Source organism: Halictus rubicundus, unplaced genomic scaffold (genome assembly GCF_050948215.1).
Source record: "Halictus rubicundus isolate RS-2024b unplaced genomic scaffold, iyHalRubi1_principal scaffold0152, whole genome shotgun sequence".
In the NCBI taxonomy this organism is placed as follows: Eukaryota; Metazoa; Arthropoda; class Insecta; order Hymenoptera; family Halictidae; genus Halictus; species Halictus rubicundus.
The window spans coordinates 3,528-28,641 of NW_027488693.1; positions in this window are offsets into that span (position 1 = coordinate 3,528).

A 25,114-nucleotide genomic window follows, 5' to 3' on the forward strand; every position below is an offset into this window, starting at 1 on the left:
GGATAGGATAGGATAGAGGATAGGATAGGATAGATGATAGGATAGGATAGAGGATAGGATAAGATAGAGGATAGGATATGATAGAGGATAGGATAGGATAGAGGATAGGATATTATAGAGGATAGGATAGGATAGAGGATAGGATAGGATAGAGGATAGGATAGGATAGAGGATAGGATATGATAGTGGATAGGATATGATAGAAGATAGGATAGGATAGAGGATAGGATAGGATAGATGATAGGATAGGATAGAGGATAGGATCGGATAGAGTATAGGATAGGGGATTGGATAGAATAAAGGATAGGATAGGATAGAGGATAGGATAAGATAGAGGATAGGTTAGGATAGAGGATAGGATAGGGGATTGGATAGGATAGAGGATAGGATAGGATAGAGGATAGGATACGATAGAGGATACGATAGGATAGGATAGAGGATAGGATACGATAGAGGATACGATAGGATAGGATAGAGGATAGGATAGGATAGAGGATAGGATAGGATAGAGGATAGGATATGATAGTGGATAGGATATGATAGAAGATAGGATAGGATAGAGGATAGGATAGGATAGAGGATAGGATAAGATAGAGGATAAGGTAGGATAGAGTATAGGATAGGATAGAGGATAGGATAGGATAGAGGATAGGATAGGATAGGATAGAGGATACGATAGGATATAATAGAGGATAGGATAGGATAGAGGATTGGATAGGATAGAGGATAGGATATGATAGAGGATAGGATATGATAGAGGATAGGATAGGATAGATGATAGGATAGGATAGATGATAGGATAGGATAGAGGATAGGATAAGATAGAGGATAGGATAGGATAGAGGATAGGATAGGATAGAGGATAGGATCGGATAGAGGATAGGATAGGATAGAGGATAGGATAGGATAGAGGATAGGATAAGATAGAGGATAGGATAGGATAGAGTATAGGATAGGATAGAGGATAGGATATGATAGAGGATAGGATAGGATAGATGATAGGATAGGATAGAGGATAGGATAAGATAGAGGATAGGATAGGATAGATGATATTATAGGAAAGAGGAAAGGATATGATAGAGGATACGATATTATAGAGGATAGGATAGGATAGAGGATAGGATATTATAAAGGATAGGATAGGATAGAGGATAGGATAGGATAGAGGATAGGATAGGATAGAGGATAGGATAGTATAGAGGATAGGATAGGATAGAGGATAGGATAGGAAAGAGGATAGGATACGATAGAGGATACGATAGGATAGGATAGAGGGTAGGATAGGATAGAGGATAGGATAGGATAGAGGATAGGATAGGATAGAGGATACGATAGGATAGGATAGAGAATAGGATAGGATAGAGGATAGGACAGGACAGAGGATAGGATAGGATAGAGGATAGGATAGGATAGAGGATACGATAGGAATGAGGATAGGATAGAGAATAGGATAGGATAGAGGATAGGATAGGATAGAGGATAGGATATGATAGAGGATAGGATATGATAGAGGATAGGATAGGATGGAGGATAGGATAGGATAGATGATAGGATAGGATAGAGGATAGGATAAGATAGAGGATAGGATAGGATAGAGGATAGGATAGGATAGAGGATAGGATCGGATAGAGGATAGGATAGGGGATTGGATAGAATAAAGGATAGGATAGGATTGAGGATAGGATAGAGGATAGGATAAGATAGAGGATAAGATAGGATAGAGTATAGGATAGGATAGAGGATAGGATAGGATAGAGTATAGGATAGGATAGAGGATAGGATAGGATAGAGGATAGGATAGGATAGATGATAGGATAGGATAGAGGATAGGATAAGATAGAGGATAGGATAGGATAGATGATATTATAGGAAAGAGGAAAGGATATGATAGAGAATACGATATTGTAGAGGATAGGATAGGATAGAGGATAGGATAGGATAGAGGATAGGCTAGGATAGAGGATAGGATAGGATAGGATAGAGGATAGGATAGGATAGAGGATACGATAGGATAGAGGATAGGATATGATAGAGGATAGGCTAGGATAGAGGATAGGATGGGATAGAGGATAGGATAGGATAGAGGATAGGATAGGATAGATGAGAGGATAGGATAGAGGATAGGATAGGGTAGAGGATAGGATAGGATAGAGGATAGGATAGGATAGATGATACTATAGGATAGAGGATAGGATAAGATAGAGGATAGGTTAGGATAGAGGATAGGATAGGGGATTGGATAGGATAGAGGATAGGATAGGATAGAGGATAGGATACGATAGAGGATACGATAGGATAGGATAGAGGATAGGATACGATAGAGGATGCGATAGGATAGGATAGAGGATAGGATAGGATAGAGGATAGGATAGGATAGAGGATAGGATATGATAGTGGATAGGATATGATAGAAGATAGGATAGGATAGAGGATAGGATAGGATAGATGATAGGATAGGATAGAGGATAGGATCGGATAGAGTATAGGATAGGGGATTGGATAGAATAAAGGATAGGATAGGATAGAGGATAGGATAGAGGATAGGATAGAGGATAGGATAAGATATAGGATAAGGTAGGATAGAGTATAGGATAGGATAGAGGATAGGATAGGATAGAGGATAGGATAGGATAGGATAGAGGATACGATAGGATATAATAGAGGATAGGATAGGATAGAGGATTGGATAGGATAGAGGATAGGATATGATAGAGGATAGGATATGATAGAGGATAGGATAGGATAGATGATAGGATAGGATAGATGATAGGATAGGATAGAGGATAGGATAAGATAGAGGATAGGATAGGATAGAGGATAGGATAGGATAGAGGATAGGATCGGATAGAGGATAGGATAGGATAGAGGATAGGATAGGATAGAGGATAGGATAGGATAGAGGATAGGATAGGATAGAGGATAGGATAAGATAGAGGATAAGATAGGATAGAGTATAGGATAGGATAGAGGATAGGATATGATAGAGGATAGGATAGGATAGAGGATAGGATAGGATAGATGATAGGATAGGATAGAGGATAGGATAAGATAGAGGATAGGATATGATAGAGGATAGGATAGGATAGAGGATAGGATATTATAGAGGATAGGATAGGATAGAGGATAGGATAGGATAGAGGATAGGATAGGATAGAGGATAGGATATGATAGTGGATAGGATATGATAGAAGATAGGATAGGATAGAGGATAGGATAGGATAGATGATAGGATAGGATAGAGGATAGGATCGGATAGAGTATAGGATAGGGGATTGGATAGAATAAAGGATAGGATAGGATAGAGGATAGGATAAGATAGAGGATAGGTTAGGATAGAGGATAGGATAGGGGATTGGATAGGATAGAGGATAGGATAGGATAGAGGATAGGATACGATAGAGGATACGATAGGATAGGATAGAGGATAGGATACGATAGAGGATACGATAGGATAGGATAGAGGATAGGATAGGATAGAGGATAGGATAGGATAGAGGATAGGATATGATAGTGGATAGGATATGATAGAAGATAGGATAGGATAGAGGATAGGATAGGATAGAGGATAGGATAAGATAGAGGATAAGGTAGGATAGAGTATAGGATAGGATAGAGGATAGGATAGGATAGAGGATAGGATAGGATAGGATAGAGGATACGATAGGATATAATAGAGGATAGGATAGGATAGAGGATTGGATAGGATAGAGGATAGGATATGATAGAGGATAGGATATGATAGAGGATAGGATAGGATAGATGATAGGATAGGATAGATGATAGGATAGGATAGAGGATAGGATAAGATAGAGGATAGGATAGGATAGAGGATAGGATAGGATAGAGGATAGGATCGGATAGAGGATAGGATAGGATAGAGGATAGGATAGGATAGAGGATAGGATAAGATAGAGGATAGGATAGGATAGAGTATAGGATAGGATAGAGGATAGGATATGATAGAGGATAGGATAGGATAGATGATAGGATAGGATAGAGGATAGGATAAGATAGAGGATAGGATAGGATAGATGATATTATAGGAAAGAGGAAAGGATATGATAGAGGATACGATATTATAGAGGATAGGATAGGATAGAGGATAGGATATTATAAAGGATAGGATAGGATAGAGGATAGGATAGGATAGAGGATAGGATAGGATAGAGGATAGGATAGTATAGAGGATAGGATAGGATAGAGGATAGGATAGGAAAGAGGATAGGATACGATAGAGGATACGATAGGATAGGATAGAGGGTAGGATAGGATAGAGGATAGGATAGGATAGAGGATAGGATAGGATAGAGGATACGATAGGATAGGATAGAGAATAGGATAGGATAGAGGATAGGACAGGACAGAGGATAGGATAGGATAGAGGATAGGATAGGATAGAGGATACGATAGGAATGAGGATAGGATAGAGAATAGGATAGGATAGAGGATAGGATAGGATAGAGGATAGGATATGATAGAGGATAGGATATGATAGAGGATAGGATAGGATGGAGGATAGGATAGGATAGATGATAGGATAGGATAGAGGATAGGATAAGATAGAGGATAGGATAGGATAGAGGATAGGATAGGATAGAGGATAGGATCGGATAGAGGATAGGATAGGGGATTGGATAGAATAAAGGATAGGATAGGATTGAGGATAGGATAGAGGATAGGATAAGATAGAGGATAAGATAGGATAGAGTATAGGATAGGATAGAGGATAGGATAGGATAGAGTATAGGATAGGATAGAGGATAGGATAGGATAGAGGATAGGATAGGATAGATGATAGGATAGGATAGAGGATAGGATAAGATAGAGGATAGGATAGGATAGATGATATTATAGGAAAGAGGAAAGGATATGATAGAGAATACGATATTGTAGAGGATAGGATAGGATAGAGGATAGGATAGGATAGAGGATAGGCTAGGATAGAGGATAGGATAGGATAGGATAGAGGATAGGATAGGATAGAGGATACGATAGGATAGAGGATAGGATATGATAGAGGATAGGCTAGGATAGAGGATAGGATAGGATAGGATAGAGGATAGGATAGGATAGGATAGAGGATAGGATAGGATAGAGGATACGATAGGATAGAGGATAGGATATGATAGAGGATAGGCTAGGATAGAGGATAGGATAGGATAGGATAGAGGATAGGATAGGATAGAGGATACGATAGGATAGAGGATAGGATATGATAGAGGATAGGATAGGATAGAAGATAGGATAGGATAGATGATAGGATAGGATAGAGGATAGGATAAGATAGAGGATAAGATAGGATAGAGGATAGGATAGGATAGAGGATAGGATATGATAGAGAATAGGATAGGATAGAGGATAGGATAGGATAGAGGATAGGATAGGATACATGATAGGATAGGATAGAGGATAGGATATTATAAAGGATAGGATAGGATAGAGGATAGGATAGGATAGAGGATAGGATAGGATAGAGGATAGGATAGTATAGAGGATAGGATAGGATAGAGGATAGGATAGGAAAGAGGATAGGATACGATAGAGGATACGATAGGATAGGATAGAGGGTAGGATAGGATAGAGGATAGGATAGGATAGAGGATAGGATAGGATAGAGGATACGATAGGATAGGATAGAGAATAGGATAGGATAGAGGATAGGACAGGACAGAGGATAGGATAGGATAGAGGATAGGATAGGATAGAGGATACGATAGGAATGAGGATAGGATAGAGAATAGGATAGGATAGAGGATAGGATAGGATAGAGGATAGGATATGATAGAGGATAGGATATGATAGAGGATAGGATAGGATGGAGGATAGGATAGGATAGATGATAGGATAGGATAGAGGATAGGATAAGATAGAGGATAGGATAGGATAGAGGATAGGATAGGATAGAGGATAGGATCGGATAGAGGATAGGATAGGGGATTGGATAGAATAAAGGATAGGATATGATTGAGGATAGGATAGAGGATATGATAAGATAGAGGATAAGATAGGATAGAGTATAGGATAGGATAGAGGATAGGATAGGATAGAGGATAGGATAGGATAGAGGATAGGATAGGATAGAGGATAGGATAGGATAGATGATAGGATAGGATAGAGGATAGGATAAGATAGAGGATAGGATAGGATAGATGATATTATAGGAAAGAGGAAAGGATATGATAGAGAATACGATATTGTAGAGGATAGGATAGGATAGAGGATAGGATAGGATAGAGGATAGGCTAGGATAGAGGATAGGATAGGATAGGATAGAGGATAGGATAGGATAGAGGCTACGATAGGATAGAGGATAGGATATGATAGAGGATAGGCTAGGATAGAGGATAGGATAGGATAGGATAGAGGATAGGATAGGATAGAGGATACGATAGGATAGAGGATAGGATATGATAGAGGATAGGATAGGATAGAAGATAGGATAGGATAGATGATAGGATAGGATAGAGGATAGGATATGATAGAGGATAGGATAGGATAGATGATATTATAGGAAAGAGGAAAGGATATGATAGAGGATACGATATTATAGAGGATAGGATAGGATAGAGGATAGGATATTATAAAGGATAGGATAGGATAGAAGATAGGATAGGATAGAGGATAGGATAGGATAGAGGATAGGATAGGATAGAAGATAGGATAGGATAGATGATAGGATAGGATAGAGGATAGGATAAGATAGAGGATAAGATAGGATAGAGGATAGGATAGGATACAGGATAGGATATGATAGAGGATAGGATAGGATAGAGGATATGATAGGATAGAGGATAGGATAGGATAGATGATAGGATAGGATAGAGGATAGGATAAGATAGAGGATAGGATAGGATAGATGATATTATAGGAAAGAGGAAAGGATATGATAGAGGATACGATATTATAGAGGATAGGATAGGATAGAGGATAGGATATTATAAAGGATAGGATAGGATAGAAGATAGGATAGGATAGAGGATAGGATAGGATAGAGGATAGGATAGTATAGAGGATAGGATAGGATAGAGGATAGGATAGGATAGAGGATAGGATACGATAGAGGATACGATAGGATAGGATAGAGGGTAGGATAGGATAGAGGATAGGATAGGATAGAGGATAGGATAGGATAGAGGATACGATAGGATAGGATAGAGAATAGGATAGGATAGAGGATAGGACAGGACAGAGGATAGGATAGGATAGAGGATAGGATAGGATAGAGGATACGATAGGAATGAGGATAGAGGATAGGATAGGATAGAGGATAGGATAGAGGATAGGATAGGATAGAGGATAGGATATGATAGTGGATAGGATATGATAGAAGATAGGATAGGATAGAGGATAGGATAGGATAGAGGATAGGATAGGATAGAGGATAGGATAGGATAGAGGATAGGATAAGATAGAGGATAAGATAGGATAGAGTATAGGATAGGATAGAGGATAGGATATGATAGAGGATAGGATAGGATAGAGGATAGGATAGGATAGATGATAGGATAGGATAGAGGATAGGATAAGATAGAGGATAGGATATGATAGAGGATAGGATAGGATAGAGGATAGGATATTATAGAGGATAGGATAGGATAGAGGATAGGATAGGATAGAGGATAGGATAGGATAGAGGATAGGATAAGATAAAGGATAAGATAGGATAGAGGATAGGATAGGATAGAGGATAGGATATGATAGAGGATAGGATATAATAGAGGATAGGATAGGATAGAGGATAGTATAGGATAGAGGATAGGATATGATAGAGGATAGGATAGGATAGAAGATAGGATAGGATAGATGATAGGATAGGATATAGGATAGGATAAGATAGAGGATAAGATAGGATAGAGGATAGGATAGGATAGAGGATAGGATATGATAGAGGATAGGATAGGATAGAGGATAGGATAGGATAGGATAGATGATAGGATAGGATAGAGGATAGGATAAGATAGAGGATAGGATAGGATAGATGATATTATAGGAAAGAGGAAAGGATATGATAGAGGATACGATATTATAGAGGATAGGATAGGGTAGAGGATAGGATATTATAAAGGATAGGATAGGATAGAGGATAGGATAGGATAGAGGATAGGATAGGATAGAGGATAGGATAGTATAGAGGATAGGAGAGGATAGAGGATAGGATAGGATAGAGGATAGGATACGATAGGGGATACGATAGGATAGGATAGAGGGTAGGATAGGATAGAGGATAGGATAGGATAGAGGATAGGATAGGATAGAGGATACGATAGGATAGGATAGAGAATAGGATAGGATAGAGGATAGGACAGGACAGAGGATAGGATAGGATAGAGGATAGGATAGGATAGAGGATACGATAGGAATGAGGATAGGATAGAGAATAGGAGAGGATAGAGGTTAGGGGATTGGATCGGATACAGGATAGGAGACGATAGAGGATAGGATAGTATAGAGGATAGGATAGGATAGAGGATAGGATAGGATAGAGGATAGGATAGGATAGAGCATAGGATAGGATAGAGGATAGGATAGGATAGAGGATAGGATATGATAGAGGATAGGATAGGATAGAAGATAGGATAGGATAGATGATAGGATAGGATAGAGGATAGGATAAGATAGATGATAAGATAGGATAGAGGATAGGATAGGATAGAGGATAGGATAGGATAGAGGATAGGATATGATAGAGGATAGGATAGGATAGAGGATAGTATAGGATAGATGATAGGATAGGATAGACGATAGGATAAGATAGAGGATAGGATAGGATAGATGATATTATAGGAAAGAGGAAAGGATATGATAGAGGATAGGATAGGATAGATGATATTATAGGAAAGAGGAAAGGATATGATAGAGGATACGATATTGTAGAGGATAGGATAGGATAGAGGATAGGATAGGATAGAGGATAGGATGGGATAGAGGATAGGATAGGTTAGGATAGAGGATAGGATAGGGGATTGGATAGGATAGAGGATAGGATAGGATAGAGGATAGGATACGATAGAGGATACGATAGGATAGGATAGAGGATAGGATACGATAGAGGATACGATAGGATAGGATAGAGGATAGGATAGGATAGAGGATAGGATAGGATAGAGGATAGGATATGATAGTGGATAGGATATGATAGAAGATAGGATAGGATAGATGATAGGATAGGATAGAGGATAGGATAAGATAGAGGATAGGATCGGATAGAGGATAGGATAGGGGATTGGATAGGATAGAGGATAGGATAGGATAGAGGATAGGATACGATAGAGGATACGATAGGATAGGATAGAGGATAGGATAGGATAGAGGATAGGATAGGATAGGATAGAGGATAGGATAGGATAAAGGATATGATAGGATAGAGGATAGGATAGGATAGGATAGAGGATAGGATAGGATAGAGGATAGGATAGGATAGAGGATAGGATAGGATAGAGGATAGGATAGGATAGAGGATAGGATAGGATAGAGGATAGGATATGATAGAGGATAGGATAGGATAGAAGATAGGATAGGATAGATGATAGTATAGGATAGAGGATAGGATAAGATAGAGGATAAGATAGGATAGAGGATAGGATAGGATAGAGGATAGGATATGATAGAGTATAGGATAGGATAGAGGATAGGATAGGATAGAGGATAGGATAGGATAGATGATAGGATAGGATAGAGGATAGGATAAGATAGAGGATAGGATAGGATAGATGATATTATAGGAAAGAGGAAAGGATAAGATAGAGGATACGATATTATAGAGGATAGGATAGGATAGAGGATAGGATATTATAAAGGATAGGATAGGATAGAGGATAGGATAGGATAGAGGATAGGATAGGATAGAGGATAGGATAGTATAGAGGATAGGATAGGATAGAGGATAGGATCGGATAGACGATAGGATAGGGGATTGGATAGAATAAAGGATAGGATAGGATAGAGGATAGGATAGAGGATAGGATAAGATAGAGGATAAGATAGGATAGAGTATAGGATAGGATAGAGGATAGGATAGGATAGAGGATAGGATAGGATAGTGGATAGGATAGGATAGAGGATAGGATGGGATAGAGGATAGGATAGGATAGAGGATAGGATAGGATAGATGATAGGATAGGATAGAGGATAGGATAGGGTAGAGGATAGGATAGGATAGAGGATAGGATAGGATAGATGATACTATAGGATAGAGGATAGGATAAGATAGAGGATAGGTTAGGATAGAGGATAGGATAGGGGATTGGATAGGATAGAGGATAGGATAGGATAGAGGATAGGATACGATAGAGGATACGATAGGATAGGATAGAGGATAGGATACGATAGAGGATGCGATAGGATAGGATAGAGGATAGGATAGGATAGAGGATAGGATAGGATAGAGGATAGGATATGATAGTGGATAGGATATGATAGAAGATAGGATAGGATAGAGGATAGGATAGGATAGATGATAGGATAGGATAGAGGATAGGATCGGATAGAGTATAGGATAGGGGATTGGATAGAATAAAGGATAGGATAGGATAGAGGATAGGATAGAGGATAGGATAGAGGATAGGATAAGATATAGGATAAGGTAGGATAGAGTATAGGATAGGATAGAGGATAGGATAGGATAGAGGATAGGATAGGATAGGATAGAGGATACGATAGGATATAATAGAGGATAGGATAGGATAGAGGATTGGATAGGATAGAGGATAGGATATGATAGAGGATAGGATATGATAGAGGATAGGATAGGATAGATGATAGGATAGGATAGATGATAGGATAGGATAGAGGATAGGATAAGATAGAGGATAGGATAGGATAGAGGATAGGATAGGATAGAGGATAGGATAGGATAGAGGATAGGATAGGATAGAGGATAGGATAGGATAGAGGATAGGATAAGATAGAGGATAAGATAGGATAGAGTATAGGATAGGATAGAGGATAGGATATGATAGAGGATAGGATAGGATAGAGGATAGGATAGGATAGATGATAGGATAGGATAGAGGATAGGATAAGATAGAGGATAGGATATGATAGAGGATAGGATAGGATAGAGGATAGGATATTATAGAGGATAGGATAGGATAGAGGATAGGATAGGATAGAGGATAGGATAGGATAGAGGATAGGATAAGATAAAGGATAAGATAGGATAGAGGATAGGATAGGATAGAGGATAGGATATGATAGAGGATAGGATATAATAGAGGATAGGATAGGATAGAGGATAGTATAGGATAGAGGATAGGATATGATAGAGGATAGGATAGGATAGAAGATAGGATAGGATAGATGATAGGATAGGATATAGGATAGGATAAGATAGAGGATAAGATAGGATAGAGGATAGGATAGGATAGAGGATAGGATATGATAGAGGATAGGATAGGATAGAGGATAGGATAGGATAGGATAGATGATAGGATAGGATAGAGGATAGGATAAGATAGAGGATAGGATAGGATAGATGATATTATAGGAAAGAGGAAAGGATATGATAGAGGATACGATATTATAGAGGATAGGATAGGGTAGAGGATAGGATATTATAAAGGATAGGATAGGATAGAGGATAGGATAGGATAGAGGATAGGATAGGATAGAGGATAGGATAGTATAGAGGATAGGAGAGGATAGAGGATAGGATAGGATAGAGGATAGGATACGATAGGGGATACGATAGGATAGGATAGAGGGTAGGATAGGATAGAGGATAGGATAGGATAGAGGATAGGATAGGATAGAGGATACGATAGGATAGGATAGAGAATAGGATAGGATAGAGGATAGGACAGGACAGAGGATAGGATAGGATAGAGGATAGGATAGGATAGAGGATACGATAGGAATGAGGATAGGATAGAGAATAGGAGAGGATAGAGGTTAGGGGATTGGATCGGATACAGGATAGGAGACGATAGAGGATAGGATAGTATAGAGGATAGGATAGGATAGAGGATAGGATAGGATAGAGGATAGGATAGGATAGAGCATAGGATAGGATAGAGGATAGGATAGGATAGAGGATAGGATATGATAGAGGATAGGATAGGATAGAAGATAGGATAGGATAGATGATAGGATAGGATAGAGGATAGGATAAGATAGAGGATAAGATAGGATAGAGGATAGGATAGGATAGAGGATAGGATAGGATAGAGGATAGGATATGATAGAGGATAGGATAGGATAGAGGATAGTATAGGATAGATGATAGGATAGGATAGACGATAGGATAAGATAGAGGATAGGATAGGATAGATGATATTATAGGAAAGAGGAAAGGATATGATAGAGGATAGGATAGGATAGATGATATTATAGGAAAGAGGAAAGGATATGATAGAGGATACGATATTGTAGAGGATAGGATAGGATAGAGGATAGGATAGGATAGAGGATAGGATGGGATAGAGGATAGGATAGGTTAGGATAGAGGATAGGATAGGGGATTGGATAGGATAGAGGATAGGATAGGATAGAGGATAGGATACGATAGAGGATACGATAGGATAGGATAGAGGATAGGATACGATAGAGGATACGATAGGATAGGATAGAGGATAGGATAGGATAGAGGATAGGATAGGATAGAGGATAGGATATGATAGTGGATAGGATATGATAGAAGATAGGATAGGATAGAGGATAGGATAGGATAGATGATAGGATAGGATAGAGGATAGGATCGGATAGAGTATAGGATAGGGGATTGGATAGAATAAAGGATAGGATAGGATAGAGGATAGGATAAGATAGAGGATAGGTTAGGATAGAGGATAGGATAGGGGATTGGATAGGATAGAGGATAGGATAGGATAGAGGATAGGATACGATAGAGGATACGATAGGATAGGATAGAGGATAGGATACGATAGAGGATACGATAGGATAGGATAGAGGATAGGATAGGATAGAGGATAGGATAGGATAGAGGATAGGATATGATAGTGGATAGGATATGATAGAAGATAGGATAGGATAGAGGATAGGATAGGATAGAGGATAGGATAAGATAGAGGATAAGGTAGGATAGAGTATAGGATAGGATAGAGGATAGGATAGGATAGAGGATAGGATAGGATAGGATAGAGGATACGATAGGATATAATAGAGGATAGGATAGGATAGAGGATTGGATAGGATAGAGGATAGGATATGATAGAGGATAGGATATGATAGAGGATAGGATAGGATAGATGATAGGATAGGATAGATGATAGGATAGGATAGAGGATAGGATAAGATAGAGGATAGGATAGGATAGAGGATAGGATAGGATAGAGGATAGGATCGGATAGAGGATAGGATAGGATAGAGGATAGGATAGGATAGAGGATAGGATAAGATAGAGGATAGGATAGGATAGAGTATAGGATAGGATAGAGGATAGGATATGATAGAGGATAGGATAGGATAGATGATAGGATAGGATAGAGGATAGGATAAGATAGAGGATAGGATAGGATAGATGATATTATAGGAAAGAGGAAAGGATATGATAGAGGATACGATATTATAGAGGATAGGATAGGATAGAGGATAGGATATTATAAAGGATAGGATAGGATAGAGGATAGGATAGGATAGAGGATAGGATAGGATAGAGGATAGGATAGTATAGAGGATAGGATAGGATAGAGGATAGGATAGGAAAGAGGATAGGATACGATAGAGGATACGATAGGATAGGATAGAGGGTAGGATAGGATAGAGGATAGGATAGGATAGAGGATAGGATAGGATAGAGGATACGATAGGATAGGATAGAGAATAGGATAGGATAGAGGATAGGACAGGACAGAGGATAGGATAGGATAGAGGATAGGATAGGATAGAGGATACGATAGGAATGAGGATAGGATAGAGAATAGGATAGGATAGAGGATAGGATAGGATAGAGGATAGGATATGATAGAGGATAGGATATGATATAGGATAGGATAGGATGGAGGATAGGATAGGATAGATGATAGGATAGGATAGAGGATAGGATAAGATAGAGGATAGGATAGGATAGAGGATAGGATAGGATAGAGGATAGGATCGGATAGAGGATAGGATAGGGGATTGGATAGAATAAAGGATAGGATAGGATTGAGGATAGGATAGAGGATAGGATAAGATAGAGGATAAGATAGGATAGAGTATAGGATAGGATAGAGGATAGGATAGGATAGAGGATAGGATAGGATAGAGGATAGGATAGGATAGAGGATAGGATAGGATAGATGATAGGATAGGATAGAGGATAGGATAAGATAGAGGATAGGATAGGATAGATGATATTATAGGAAAGAGGAAAGGATATGATAGAGAATACGATATTGTAGAGGATAGGATAGGATAGAGGATAGGATAGGATAGAGGATAGGCTAGGATAGAGGATAGGATAGGATAGGATAGAGGATAGGATAGGATAGAGGATACGATAGGATAGAGGATAGGATATGATAGAGGATAGGCTAGGATAGAGGATAGGATAGGATAGGATAGAGGATAGGATAGGATAGAGGATACGATAGGATAGAGGATAGGATATGATAGAGGATAGGATAGGATAGAAGATAGGATAGGATAGATGATAGGATAGGATAGAGGATAGGATAAGATAGAGGATAAGATAGGATAGAGGATAGGATAGGATAGAGGATAGGATATGATAGAGAATAGGATAGGATAGAGGATAGGATAGGATAGAGGATAGGATAGGATAGATGATAGGATAGGATAGAGGATAGGATATTATAAAGGATAGGATAGGATAGAGGATAGGATAGGATAGAGGATAGGATAGGATAGAGGATACGATAGGAATGAGGATAGGATAGAGAATAGGATAGGATAGAGGATAGGATAGGATAGAGGATAGGATATGATAGAGGATAGGATATGATAGAGGATAGGATAGGATGGAGGATAGGATAGGATAGATGATAGGATAGGATAGAGGATAGGATAAGATAGAGGATAGGATAGGATAGAGGATAGGATAGGATAGAGGATAGGATCGGATAGAGGATAGGATAGGGGATTGGATAGAATAAAGGATAGGATAGGATTGAGGATAGGATAGAGGATATGATAAGATAGAGGATAAGATAGGATAGAGTATAGGATAGGATAGAGGATAGGATAGGATAGAGGATAGGATAGGATAGAGGATAGGATAGGATAGAGGATAGGATAGGATAGATGATAGGATAGGATAGAGGATAGGATAAGATAGAGGATAGGATAGGATAGATGATATTATAGGAAAGAGGAAAGGATATGATAGAGAATACGATATTGTAGAGGATAGGATAGGATAGAGGATAGGATAGGATAGAGGATAGGCTAGGATAGAGGATAGGATAGGATAGGATAGAGGATAGGATAGGATAGAGGATACGATAGGATAGAGGATAGGATATGATAGAGGATAGGCTAGGATAGAGGATAGGATAGGATAGGATAGAGGATAGGATAGGATAGAGGATACGATAGGATAGAGGATAGGATATGATAGAGGATAGGATAGGATAGAAGATAGGATAGGATAGATGATAGGATAGGATAGAGGATAGGATATGATAGAGGATAGGATAGGATAGATGATATTATAGGAAAGAGGAAAGGATATGATAGAGGATACGATATTATAGAGGATAGGATAGGATAGAGGATAGGATATTATAAAGGATAGGATAGGATAGAAGATAGGATAGGATAGAGGATAGGATAGGATAGAGGATAGGATAGGATAGAAGATAGGATAGGATAGATGATAGGATAGGATAGAGGATAGGATAAGATAGAGGATAAGATAGGATAGAGGATAGGATAGGATACAGGATAGGATATGATAGAGGATAGGATAGGATAGAGGATATGATAGGATAGAGGATAGGATAGGATAGATGATAGGATAGGATAGAGGATAGGATAAGATAGAGGATAGGATAGGATAGATGATATTATAGGAAAGAGGAAAGGATATGATAGAGGATACGATATTATAGAGGATAGGATAGGATAGAGGATAGGATATTATAAAGGATAGGATAGGATAGAAGATAGGATAGGATAGAGGATAGCATAGGATAGAGGATAGGATAGTATAGAGGATAGGATAGGATAGAGGATAGGATAGGATAGAGGATAGGATACGATAGAGGATACGATAGGATAGGATAGAGGGTAGGATAGGATAGAGGATAGGATAGGATAGAGGATAGGATAGGATAGAGGATACGATAGGATAGGATAGAGAATAGGATAGGATAGAGGATAGGACAGGACAGAGGATAGGATAGGATAGAGGATAGGATAGGATAGAGGATACGATAGGAATGAGGATAGGATAGAGAATAGGATAGGATAGAGGATAGGGGATTGGATCGGATACAGGATAGGAGACGATAGAGGATAGGATAGTATAGATGATAGGATAGGATAGAGGATAGGATAGAGGATAGGATAGGATAGAGGATAGGATACGATAGAGGGTACGATAGCATAGGATAGAGGATAGGATAAGATAGAGGATAAGATAGGATAGAGGATAGGATAGGATAGAGGATAGGATATGATAGAGGATAGGATAGGATAGAGGATAGGATAGGATAGAGGATAGGATAGGGTAGAGGATAGGATACGATAGAGGATACGATAGGGTAGGATAGAGGATAGGATAGGATAGATGATAGGATACGATAGAGGATAGGATAAGATAGAGGATAGGATCGGATAGAGGATAGGATAGGGGATTGGATAGGATAGAGGATAGGATAGGATAGAGGATAGGATACGATAGAGGATACGATAGGATAGGATAGAGGATAGGATAGGATAGAGGATAGGATAGGATAGGATAGAGGATAGGATAGGATAAAGGATATGATAGGATAGAGGATAGGATAGGATAGGATAGAGGATAGGATAGGATAGAGGATAGGATAGGATAGAGGATAGGATAGGATAGAGGATAGGATAGGATAGAGGATAGGATATGATAGAGGATAGGATAGGATAGAAGATAGGATAGGATAGATGATAGTATAGGATAGAGGATAGGATAAGATAGAGGATAAGATAGGATAGAGGATAGGATAGGATAGAGGATAGGATATGATAGAGTATAGGATAGGATAGAGGATAGGATAGGATAGAGGATAGGATAGGATAGATGATAGGATAGGATAGAGGATAGGATAAGATAGAGGATAGGATAGGATAGATGATATTATAGGAAAGAGGAAAGGATATGATAGAGGATACGATATTATAGAGGATAGGATAGGATAGAGGATAGGATATTATAAAGGATAGGATAGGATAGAGGATAGGATAGGATAGAGGATAGGATAGGATAGAGGATAGGATAGTATAGAGGATAGGATAGGATAGAGGATAGGATCGGATAGACGATAGGATAGGGGATTGGATAGAATAAAGGATAGGATAGGATAGAGGATAGGATAGAGGATAGGATAAGATAGAGGATAAGATAGGATAGAGTATAGGATAGGATAGAGGATAGGATAGGATAGAGGATAGGATAGGATAGAGGATAGGATAGGATAGAGGATAGGATAGGATAGATGATAGGATAGGATAGAGGATAGGATAAGATAGAGGATAGGATAGGATAGATGATATTATAGGAAAGAGGAAAGGATATGATAGAGGATACGATATTGTAGAGGATAGGATAGGATAGAGGATAGGATAGGATAGAGGATAGGATAGGATAGAGGATAGGATGCGATAGAGGATACGAAAGGATAGGATAGAGGGTAGGATAGGATAGAGGATAGGATAGAGGATAGGATAGGATAGACGATAGGATACGATAGAGGAGAGGATAGGATCGAGGATTGGATAGGACAGAGGATACGATAGGATAGGATAGAGAATAGGATAGGATAGAGGATAGGATAGGATAGAGGATAGGATAGGATAGAGGATAGAATAGGATAGAGGATAGGATATGATAGAGGATAGGCTAGGATAGAGGATAGGATAGGATAGAGGATAGGGTAGGATAGAGGATAGGATAGTATAGGGGATAGGATATAATAGAGGATAGGATAGGACAGAGGATAGGATACGATAGAGGATACGATAGGATAGGATAGAGGGTAGGATAGGATAGAGGATAGGATAGGATAGAGGATGGGAGAGGATAGAGGATAGGATATGATAGAGGATAGGATAGAGGATAGGATAGGATAGAGGATAGGATAGTATAGAGGATAGGATAGGATAGAGGATAGGATACGATAGAGGATACGATAGGATAGGATAGAGGGTAGGATAGGCTAGAGGATAGGATAGGATAGAGGATGGGAGAGGATAGAGGATAGGATATGATAGAGGATAGGATGCGATAGAGGATACGAAAGGATAGGATAGAGGGTAGGATAGGGTAGAGGATAGGATAGGATAGTGGATAGGAGAGGATAGAGGATAGGATATGATAGAGGATAGGATAGGATAGAGGATAGGATAGGATAGAGGATAGGAGAGGATAGAGGATAGGATATGATAGAGGATATGATAGGATAGAAGATAGGATAGGATAGATGATAGGATAGGATAGAGGATAGGATAAGATAGAGGATAAGATAGGATAGAGGATAGGATAGGATAGAGGATAGGATATGATAGAGGATAGGATAGGATAGAAGATAGGATCGGACAGAGGATAGGATAGAGGATAGGATAGGGGATTGGATAGGATAGAGGATAGGATAAGATAGAGGATAGGATAGGATAGAGGATAGGATAGGATAGAGGATAGGATAGGATAGAGGATAGGATCGGATAGAGGATATGATAGGGGATTGGATAGGATAGAGGAAAGGATAGGATAGAGGATTGGATAGGATAGAGGATAGGAAAGGATAGAGGATAGGATAGGATAGACGATAGGATAGGATAGAGGATAGGATAAGATAGAGGATAGGATGGGATAGAGGATAGGATAGGATAGAGGATAGGATGCGATAGAGGATACGAAAGGATAGGATAGAGGGTAGGATAGGGTAGAGGATAGGATAGGATAGAGGATAGGAGAGGATAGAGGATAGGATATGATAGAGGATAGGATAGGATAGAGGATAGGATAGGATAGAGGATAGGATAGTATAGATGATAGGATAAGATAGAGGATATGATAGGATAGACGATAGGATAGGATAGAGGATAGGATATGATAGAGGATAGGATAGGATAGAGGATAGGATAGGATAGAGGATAGGATAGGATAGATGATAGGATAGGATAGAGGAGAGGATAAGATAGAGGATACTATAGGATAGAGGATATTATAGGAAAGAGGAAAGGATATGATAGAGGATACGAGATTGTAGAGGATAGGATAGGATAGAGGATAGGATAGGATAGAGGATAGGATAGGATAGAGGATAGGATAGGATAGAGGATAGGATAGGATAGAGGATAGGATATGATAGAGGATAGGATAGGATAGAAGATAGGATAGGATAGATGATAGGATAGGATAGAGGATAGGATAAGATAGAGGATAGGATGGGATAGAGGATAGGATAGGATAGAGGATAGGATAGGATAGTGGATCTACCTGTGTCGCATCGGGAGGGAGACCGAGGAGGCGTGTCACCACTGCGGCGAGCCGCGGGACACGGCGCAACACACTCTGGAGGAGTGTCCGGCATGGGGAGGAGAGCGCCGTGCCCTGCGGCGCGCGGTGGGCCACGACCTCTCGCTCCCGGCTGTCGTCGCTGCGGCAGCCGGTGGCGAGGAGGCGTGGAGGGGGTTCGCTTCCTTCTGCGAGCGGGTTATGCTGCGGAAGGAGGCTGCGGAACGGGATCGGGAGCGTAATCACGATCCCGGCCGAAGGGGGGGGAGGCGCCACAGGGTACGCCCCGGGGGCGTACCCCCGTTGCGACGCCTCTGACGCGAGCGAGGACGCCCTTGATGATCTCGAGGCGGGGGATCGGATATCACCTTACACTCGGTCACCAACGGCGTCCCCGGAGGCCGCCGGGCATCTCGGGCGGGGGCCCGGAAGCTCATCGGGCGGCCTAACAGGGGGGGAAGGCGCCACGTCGTCCGTTGCGTGGTGCCTCGGATAGAGTAGGTACGGGAGGGGGCCGCGTCCCCCCCCTGGGTGGTATGCTAAGGCGGGGGCACACCGGATTGACATGCGCGCGCAGAGCACGGGTGCCCCCAGGAGTCTAGGGACGGACGGGGAGGAGTTAGTGGGTATACTCGGCGTTGCACCAACCAGCCGAGGAGTCCCACATAACCCGGACCACCCCCCCCCGGGGGGGGGGGGTTCGGGTATCCGTAACGAGATTACCTCCTCGAAAAAAAAAGAAAAAAAAAATAGGATAGGATAGAGGGTAGGATAGGATAGAGGATAGGATAGGGTAGAGGATAGGATAGGATAGAGGATAGGATGCGATAGAGGATACGAAAGGATAGGATAGAGGGTAGGATAGGATAGAGGATAAGATACGATAGAGGATAGGAGAGGATAGAGGATAGGATATGATAGAGGATAGGATAGGATAGAGGATAGGATAGGATAGAGGATAGGATAGTATAGAGGATAGGATAAGATAGAGGATATGATAGGATAGACGATAGGATACGATAGAGGATAGGATAGGATCGAGGATAGGATAGGACAGAGGATATGATAGGATAGACGATAGGATACGATAGAGGATAGGATAGGATCGATGATAGGATAGGACAGAGGATACGATAGGATAGGATAGAGGATAGGATAGGATAGATGATAGGATAGGATAGAGGATACGTTAGGATAGGATAGAGGATACGATAGGATAGGATAGAGGATAGGATAGGATAGAGGATTGGATAGGATAGAGGATAGAATAGGATAGAGGATAGGATAGTATAGAGGATAGGATATAATAGAGGATAGGATAGGATAGAGGATAGGATACGATAGGGGATACGATAGGATATGATAGAGGATAGGATAGGATAGATGATAGGGGACGATAGAGGATAGGATAGGATAGAGGATAGGATAGGATAGAGGATAGGATATGATAGAGGATAGGATAGGATAGAGGATAGGATAGGATAGATTATAGGATAGGATAGAGGATAGGATATGATAGAGGATAGGATAGGATAGAAGATAGGATAGGATAGATGATAGGATAGGATAGAGGGTAGCATAAGATAGAGGATAGGATAGGATAGATTATAGGATAGGATAGAGGATAGGATATGATAGAGGATAGGATAGGATAGAAGATAGGATAGGATAGATGATAGGATAAGATAGAGGATAGGATAGGATAGAGGATAGGATAGGATAGAGGATAGGATAGGATAGAGGATAGGATCGGATAGAGGATATGATAGGATAGACGATAGGATACGATAGAGGATAGGATAGGATCGAGGATAGGATAGGACAGAGGATATGATAGGATAGACGATGGGATACGATAGAGGATAGGATAGGATCGAGGATAGGATAGGACAGAGGATAGAGTATAGGATAGTATAGAGGATAGGATAGGATAGAGGATAGGATAGGATAGATGATAGGATCGGATAGAGGATAGGATAGGATAGACGATAAGATCGGATAGAGGATAGGATAGAGGATAGGATAGGATAGAGGATAGGATATGATAGAGGATAGGATAGCAGAGAGGATAGGATAGGATAGAGGATAGGATAGGATAGAGGATAGGATAAGATAGAGGATATGATAGGATAGAGCATAGGATAGGATAGAGGATAGCATAGGATAGAGGATAGGATAGGACAGGATAAAGGATAGGATAGGATAGATGATAGGATCGGATAGAGGATAGGATAGGATAGACGATAAGATCGGATAGAGGATAGGATAGAGGATAGGATAGGATAGAGGATAGGATATGATAGAGGATAGGATAGCAGAGAGGATAGGATAGGATAGAGGATAGGATAGGATAGAGGATAGGATAGTACAGAGGATAGGATAGGATAGAGGATAGGATAGGATAGAGGATAGGATGCGATAGAGGATACGAAAGGATAGGATAGAGGGTAGGATAGGATAGAGGATAGGATAGGATAGAGGATAGGAGAGGATAGAGGATAGGATATGATAGAGGATAGGATAGGATAGAGGATAGGATAGGATAGAGGATAGGATAGTATAGAGGATAGGATAAGATAGAGGATATGATAGGATAGACGATAGGATAGGATCGAGGATAGGATAGGACAGAGGATACGATAGGATAGGATAGAGAATAGGATAGGATAGAGGATAGGATAGGATAGAGCATAGGATACGATAGAGGATAGGATAAGATAGAGTATAGGATAGGATAGAGGATAGGATAGGATAGAGGATAGGATCAGATAGAGGATAGGATAGGGGATTGGATAGAATAAAGGATAGGATAGGATAGAGGATAGAATAGGATAGAGGATAGGATAGTATAGAGGATAGGATATAATAGAGGATAGGAGAGGATAGAGGATAGGATACGATAGGGGATACGATAGGATATGATAGGGGATAGGATAGGATAGATGATAGGAGACGATAGAGGATAGGATAGGATAGAGGATAGGATAGGATAGAGGATAGGATATGATAGAGGATACGATATTATAGAGGATAGGATAGGATAGAGGATAGGATAGGATAGAGGATAGGATAGGATAGAGGATAGGATAGGATAGAGGATAGGATCGGATAGAGGATAGGATAGTATAGAGGATAAGATCGGATAGAGGATAGGATAGGGGATTGGATAGGATAGAGGATAGGATAGGATAGAGGATAGGATAGGATAGAGGATAGGATAGGATAGAGCATAGGATAGGATAGAGGATAGGATATGATAGAGGATATGATAGGATAGAGCATAGGATAGGATAGAGGATAGGATAGGGGATTGGATAGGATAGAGGATAGGATAGGACAGATGATATTATAGGAATGAAGATAGGATAGGATATAGGATAGGATAGGATCGAGGATAGGATAGGACAGAGGATATGATAGGATAGACGATAGGATACGATAGAGGATAGGATAGGATCGATGATAGGATAGGACAGAGGATACGATAGGATAGGATAGAGGATAGGATAGGATAGATGATAGGATAGGATAGAGGATACGTTAGGATAGGATAGAGGATACGATAGGATAGGATAGAGGATAGGATAGGATAGAGGATTGGATAGGATAGAGGATAGAATAGGATAGAGGATAGGATAGTATAGAGGATAGGATATAATAGAGGATAGGATAGGATAGAGGATAGGATACGATAGGGGATACGATAGGATATGATAGAGGATAGGATAGGATAGATGATAGGGGACGATAGAGGATAGGATAGGATAGAGGATAGGATAGGATAGAGGATAGGATATGATAGAGGATAGGATAGGATAGAGGATAGGATAGGATAGATTATAGGATAGGATAGAGGATAGGATATGATAGAGGATAGGATAGGATAGAAGATAGGATAGGATAGATGATAGGATAGGATAGAGGGTAGCATAAGATAGAGGATAAGATAGGATAGAGGATAGGATAGGATAGAGGATAGGATAGGATAGAGGATAGGATAGTATAGAGGATAGGATAAGATAGAGGATATGATACGATAGGGGATACGATAGGATATGATAGAGGATAGGATAGGATAGATGATAGGGGACGATAGAGGATAGGATAGGATAGAGGATAGGATAGGATAGAGGATAGGATATGATAGAGGATAGGATAGGATAGAGGATAGGATAGGATAGATTATAGGATAGGATAGAGGATAGGATATGATAGAGGATAGGATAGGATAGAAGATAGGATAGGATAGATGATAGGATAGGATAGAGGGTAGCATAAGATAGAGGATAAGATAGGATAGAGGATAGGATAGGATAGAGGATAGGATATGATAGAGGATAGGATAGGATAGAAGATAGGATCGGATAGAGGATAGGATAGAGGATAGGATAGAGGATTGGATAGGATAGAGGATAGGATAAGATAGAGGATAGGATAGGATAGAGGATAGGATAGGATAGAGGATAGGATAGGATAGAGGATAGGATCGGATAGAGGATATTATAGGATAGACGATAGGATACGATAGAGGATAGGATAGGATCGAGGATAGGATAGGACAGAGGATATGATAGGATAGACGATGGGATACGATAGAGGATAGGATAGGATCGAGGATAGGATAGGACAGAGGATAGAGTATAGGATAGTATAGAGGATAGGATAGGATAGAGGATAGGATAGGATAGATGATAGGATCGGATAGAGGATAGGATAGGATAGACGATAAGATCGGATAGAGGATAGGATAGAGGATAGGATAGGATAGAGGATAGGATATGATAGAGGATAGGATAGCAGAGAGGATAGGATAGGATAGAGGATAGGATAGGATAGAGGATAGGATAAGATAGAGGATATGATAGGATAGAGCATAGGATAGGATAGAGGATAGCATAGGATAGAGGATAGGATAGGACAGGATAAAGGATAGGATAGGATAGATGATAGGATCGGATAGAGGATAGGATAGGATAGACGATAAGATCGGATAGAGGATAGGATAGAGGATAGGATAGGATAGAGGATAGGATATGATAGAGGATAGGATAGCAGAGAGGATAGGATAGGATAGAGGATAGGATAGGATAGAGGATAGGATAGTACAGAGGATAGGATAGGATAGAGGATAGGATAGGATAGAGGATAGGATGCGATAGAGGATACGAAAGGATAGGATAGAGGGTAGGATAGGATAGAGGATAGGATAGGATAGAGGATAGGATAGGATAGCGGATAGGATAGGATAGATGATAGGATAGGATAGAGGATAGGATAAGATAGAGGATAGGATAGGATAGGATAGAGGATAGGATACGATAGAGGATACGATAGGATAGGATAGAGGATAGGATACGATAGAGGATACGATAGGATAGGATAGAGGATAGGATACAATAGAGGATACGATAGGATAGGATAGAGGATAGGATAGAGGATAGGATAGGATAGAGGATAGGATAGGATAGAGTATAGGAAAGGATAGAGGATAGGATAGTATAG